The sequence below is a fragment of the Aplidium turbinatum genome, chromosome 6 (assembly GCF_918807975.1).
Source record: "Aplidium turbinatum chromosome 6, kaAplTurb1.1, whole genome shotgun sequence".
Lineage (NCBI taxonomy): Eukaryota > Metazoa > Chordata > Ascidiacea > Aplousobranchia > Polyclinidae > Aplidium > Aplidium turbinatum.
Genome location: NC_137477.1, coordinates 29,997,234 through 30,003,233, shown reverse-complemented (window position 1 = coordinate 30,003,233; position 6,000 = coordinate 29,997,234).

The window sequence follows — 6,000 nt, the reverse complement described above, 5'->3', positions numbered from 1 at the left end:
AGCCTGTTGATCTTTACCAAAGTGTGTTGACGAAGCGAGGACCGCATGTACAGGCGATTTTGTGATCTGAGTGTAGAAGTCAAACATTTTTTGAAAATGAAAAGGCAACCAGTTCATGAAATGGAAAACGAAAGCTGGTTGTTTGGTCTAGTTCTCTTGGTTAATACGCTATAGCTACACGCCCGAATAACCTCTATACAAAGCTGCAGAAAAAGCGCCAGTATCGAGTATCATCATCATTATGTTCCTTCCTCGTGTTGAGGGTTGGATACAATGCGCCATTGTTCTAGACCAGTGGTTCTCAAACTGGGGTCCGCGGTCCTTTTGGGGTCCGCGAGACAATTTTCTGGGACCGCGAAGCACCTTTCAAAAAAATTAACACAATTCCGAAGAAAAAAAAATGTGGAAAGTAAAAATTTTTTAAGCGTTTTGGGAGAATCTGAAGTTCAAAAGATGAAGCAAGTGTCTCTGTCAAACGACACTGTGAGTAGAGAATATCTGAGCTATGGGAAGACATATTCAGAGGTGGGCAGTAACTAGTTAAAAAAGTAACTAGTTACATAACTAGTTACTTTTTGAGTAACTGTAACTTCGTTACTATTTCGAAAAAGTAACGATAAGCGGTAACTAGCTACTATTTTATCGTTTTTCAACAGTTACTAGTTACAGTTACTTGATTTCCCAAACAAAAATTGGTCGTTTGTTTTTCAGTTTATGGCAGTTTTTTTGTAGTAGTCAAATTATTTGTTTGGGAGAGATTATAGGCATTTGGCGACAAGAAGCGAGGTTGTGTACAGAAAGGAGCTGTGTAAACTGCGAGATAGGATTTTGCGGTGTACCAGCGACAGAAAGGAGGCCGCGTAAACTGCGAGGTAGGATTTCGCAGTGTTCTATACGGATTGATGTCTGTGACGCCACAATCCGTTGTTTGTTCCCCCACTAAGTTGTCTGTTTTTAGAAATTTCAGCTCCTCCTTTTTTGTAAAGCGATTCTTTTTTTGTAGATTGTGATTATATAGCTTTGAACACAGGTAGACGCGGTAGTCAGTAGTGGAAAGTCAAAATGGATTAGTTTTTGTCTAAAGTATCAGAGACTGAAACAAACCCCACTGGTAATGCCACCAATATGCCAATATCTGGACATTCTGCAATCAGAAGAGAAGGCATATATGGGCATGACGAGGAAAAGACTACAAGAACTTCGAAACAGCGACAAGGTGGCTGTCTGCTTACCATTACTACCCGATTGTTGAAATCTTTGGAAAACAGATTTGACCATGTTTTTGATGATAGTGACTGCCAGTTAGCTGCTGCTTTTCACCCACAATTCCGACTTTCTTGGCTTTACAAGGGTGAAGAAATTAAGACGCCTCTACATCCCAAAATTGTTAACCTATTACAGAACCACAGCAATTTCAACATCGACGATGCAGCAAGCAACAGCGACACTGATGTTGACAGGCATGCAACAGATGACTTTTTTGCTCTGTTATTTGAAAACACAAAAAAAAGGCAGTTAGTGCCGCAAAAATTTTAAATGAATTTTTCGAACGTAACCCAACAAAGGCAGTTACGTCTGATGCATTCCCCAATGAAACCATGAGGCGTTTGTTCTTGCGTCCGCCCCGTTAGCTCAGTGGTTACGCGTCGGGCTCAAGATCACGCGGCGCTGGTTCAAGTCTCGGGGTGTGCGCTTGAGCAACGCATTTCAGGACTGCTCTCCATTCAGCGGCACCTAGTGAATGGAATAATTTCTCAGCAACAACACTTCAACAATCGGAAAACTTCACTCTGCCAATCTCGGTAACCGGCCCTGCGTCAAGAGCCTCTACAAGTATGCGAACAAGTACCAGGAATAACCTATCAAGGCTTTGTCAGTCCGAGGATAAAGATTCAAAAACCAAACCATACAATACCCCTATCCCCTCCAGTGCTGCTGTTGCAAGACTGATCTCCCTTGGAAAGGATATTTTGGAGCCAAAGCAAGCTGGACTTAGCGATCAACATTAATTTTGAAATATGTTTCTGAAAAGAAATTGATGTTGTGACTCTTCGTTCATTTTAGATAGGCTACCCGTATAAAAATATTGACACGCTCTATTGCTTATCACGGAGTGTCCTGTTTGCATGTCGTTTTTTCAATTTTTTATTGTTTGCTCTTCGGTTGGCGGACGTTTTGGTTTTGGGGTTAGATTATGGATTCTTAGAAGCATTATAGTATGTGGACAGCTAGCAGAGTGGTCGCTGTTTTGTAGTTAGGCAACAGCTACGAACAAAGTACCATCTTGCCCTTTATCATGTATTTTTCAACTTGTACTTCATAGAAAGAAGAATAGTTGTAGATCAGTACTCATATACATCCATTTTCTTTGAAAAGTAACTGTAACTAGTAACTGTAACTGTAACTAGTTACTTTTTAAAAAACGGTAACTGTAACTGAAACTAGTTACTTTTTGAGCGAAGTAACTGTAACTCAGTTACTTTGAAAGTAACTAGTGCCCACCACTGGACATATTGTCGCAGGTAGTGTCAAAGAAACAGAAGCCAATGTTTGGCTTCTTTGCAATTCAGCTTGATGAAACAACGGATGTTACAAATTTAGCCGAACTATGTGTTTATGTATGCTACATACACGAAAAGTATTTGGAGGATGAATTTTTGTTTTGTAGTCCACTCACCACAAGAACAACTGCTCAATAAATTTTCAATTTCGTGAACAAGTTTTTCGACAAACACAACCTTAAATGGAAACATGTTATCGGTGTTTGCACAGACTGTGCTCCAACTATGCTTGGCTGTCGTTCCGGTTTTCAGACCTTGGGGAACAATCTCCTGATGTTGCTGGTACGCATTGCATTATTCGTCGCCAAGCCCTCATAGCAAAAACTTTGCCTGATCAGCTGAAAAATGTCCATGTTGATGTGGTTAAAGCAGTAAACTTTATCAAAGCAAATGCACTAAATTCTCGTCTGTTTGCAGAATTGTGCATTGAAAGTGATTCCGAATTTGTAACTCTCTTGTTGCACTCTCACATGAGATGGCTTTCGAAGGGTACAGTTTCGAAGGAAGAACCGGTTTTGCGTTAATTTGCCTTAAGTTTTTGGAGGACTGTGAGTCGTTGAACAAATCGCAAGGGGACCGTTCAACAAATTTTTAAAAAAAGTTTGAGAACCACTGTTCTAGACTATGAGCTGTTCGTACTGCATTTTCATAACTTCATTTTGTCCCTTTAGTGATGTTTGATGTCCAAATCATTCTTGGTCTGCCTTTGTTTCTTTTACCGTTTATCTTTTAGAATTTTATGTTCACACCTCCCATCTTCAGTTATTAAATGTCCATGATAAGAAAAAGATTTACTTTTTGTATATTTTCATTGTCATTTATGATTTGGAGTACGGTACTGGAGTGTCTGGTGATTTTGAAATTATCATTGATTTAGTCTTTTTAGCGTTAATTTTCATATTAAATTCTTTGTCAATTGAGTTGACATTGTCCAATATTTCTTGATCTTCTTGTATGTAGACTATACCGTATGCAAATGACATCCATCTTCTTTCGTGTGATACAGGATGGTTCAGATTTTAGGACAGGTGATGGTAAGTCTGGTAAATGTAGCTTCGTCTAGTTCTGCTATGCCATGCATTCCATTTGGCGCCTTGTAAATGGGACATTTAAGAATGACATGGTCAGCAGTTTGTTTCTTGCCGCACTCGCAGGCCGATGAGGGAGCCAAACCCCACTTGTGCATAGCCTATTGAAATGGAAGCATGGACTTCAGATTGCCAGCACCTTGTCATCATACAAATTCGATTTTGTTCCCACTAGCGGTGGAATGGGATAGCGGATAAGGCGTTGCTTTTCCAAAACTATAATGCAAAACCTAGTTAGACTCCTAGCTGAAGCTGGTTGTTGAAAATACTGCTCACCTCTACTAAGGGTATAATAATGGTATCCGGTCGTTTGGTCGACAGTGATTTGGTCGACAGGACGTTAGGTCGACAGAACGATTCGTTTTAGGGTTAGAGTTAGGGTTAAGGTTAGTTAACTAACCCTAAAATGAATCGTTCTGTCGACCTAACGTCCTGTCGACCAAATGACCGGGTACCATAATAAATTAGGTTGACGTAGGCTAGTTGCTCAAAAAAAAGGCGACCGAGAGAAAGGAATTGGTCACTTTACTCTTTTTACTGCCGAAGGCTTAGTAGCCTACAATGTGAACCTTATCTTCTTATCTCCAACACTTGTAATCACCTTTAGTGGTCGGCTCCATAGCCGAGTGGTGAGAGCGCTGGTTCGATACCGCTTATGAGCATGTTTGCACATACAGTAGCCTACATGCACAGTGTAAAATATCGGATTTACTTGGTAAAAGTCTATCTCTGACGTTGGAATTGGAGAGTGTAATTATTTAGTTGTGTTATTCCAGCATAAGCCCACAGTTGTGAGTAATTACTGTAGTCTACTTAGTTCATTACTAAATGTTCATATACCAGTATGTAAACAATGCATCTCTAAGAAATTATACATCATTGATTTTGTATGTGATATGAAAAAAACCGTGTAGGCTATAATTTCTTCATCGTTGTGAAGATAATGCATGATTAAAAGATAATAACAGACTTTACATTGATTGATTTGAATCTTTATCCTCAGACTGAGAAAGCCTATTGGAAAGCTTCATCCTGGCCGTTTCGCATACTTGTAGAGGCGTTGAACCACTGACGCAGGCCCGGTCACCGAGATTGACAAGAGTGAAGGTTCCGCTTGTTGTTGAAGGAATATTGTTTTCTTCAACAAGTGATTGTCTTTGAAGAATTTGCTGCTTGTCAGAATCCACCAAGCAGAGGAAATTATCGCTAAGCGCCTTTCCCAAGGACGCAACAACATGACCTGGTTGAGAGTTGAACCCGCGACCTATCGATCACGGGTCGCCATAAAAACGACGCTCTGAACCACTTGTCACACTCTATGCTATCACAAAAGTTATTTTTAAAGGTTTTAGCCACAACTTTGGTCAGTTTTAAATGAAAAGTTTACCATTCATTAGCACGTAGTTGAATAGGCTTTCACAATTGGTTGTGCTAACAAAAATGGCGGCGGGCGCACTCGAGCGGTGCCATCACGGTGTGTGGAGCGTGAATGGGAATGACGCTTCTATTCTATTTCTATGATCTTGCCACGCTAGTACCTTTTATCACGAAAGTATTCATCCGCGCGAGTGTTGCCAGGCGCCATGCTAATGAATTAAAACTTGAAACAGTTGAGAGTACGGTAGGCTAAACAATTGAATTAAGATAACTGCACTGCAGAATATTGGTTGATGACGAATACGAGACATCAGTCGGTACAGTAGCAATAGCACAAAAGTAGCTCATGATTTACACAAATACTATATTTTTTAACCACTACACTCAAACTATCAACCCATAGGCTGCTAACAGATCGACCACCAGGCAAATATGAAACTTGCGTGTATAAAGATCGCCAGTGCTTTAACTAGGCTAAATCGTTATTTTTGAAGTGGTCAGGGTGCTAATTTTCGTTTACTTTCAAGCCTTTGCAGGTGTAGTCTACTGAAAACTACATTGTTTATGAATTCCGATGAGAAGTAAATCGAATTGGAATGTACAAAGATTTTGCGCCTACTTGCAATTTGAACACTATTCAGTGGTCGGAATCTTTATCCTCGTGAAAAGGTCTCTTTAAAAACTGCCCTTTTTTCTCTGGCACATGTAGAGACTTAATCACTGACGCAGGTCGGTCACAGCAGTTTGAAGTTCCTGCTTTTTGTCACCTCAATTATTCCATGCACAAAGTGTCGCTGAACGGAGATCTATCGATACTTAATTACTACCCGAGACTCTGTCGTTTAAAACTGAAGCAGAAATTAATCTCTTCTCGGGCGAACAAATGTGGTTCACTGACACCAATTGCATCATCTGTAATTCTTTTGTAACAATAAATTTTAAGCGGATTCATTTTCACCGTCATTTCTACCTTC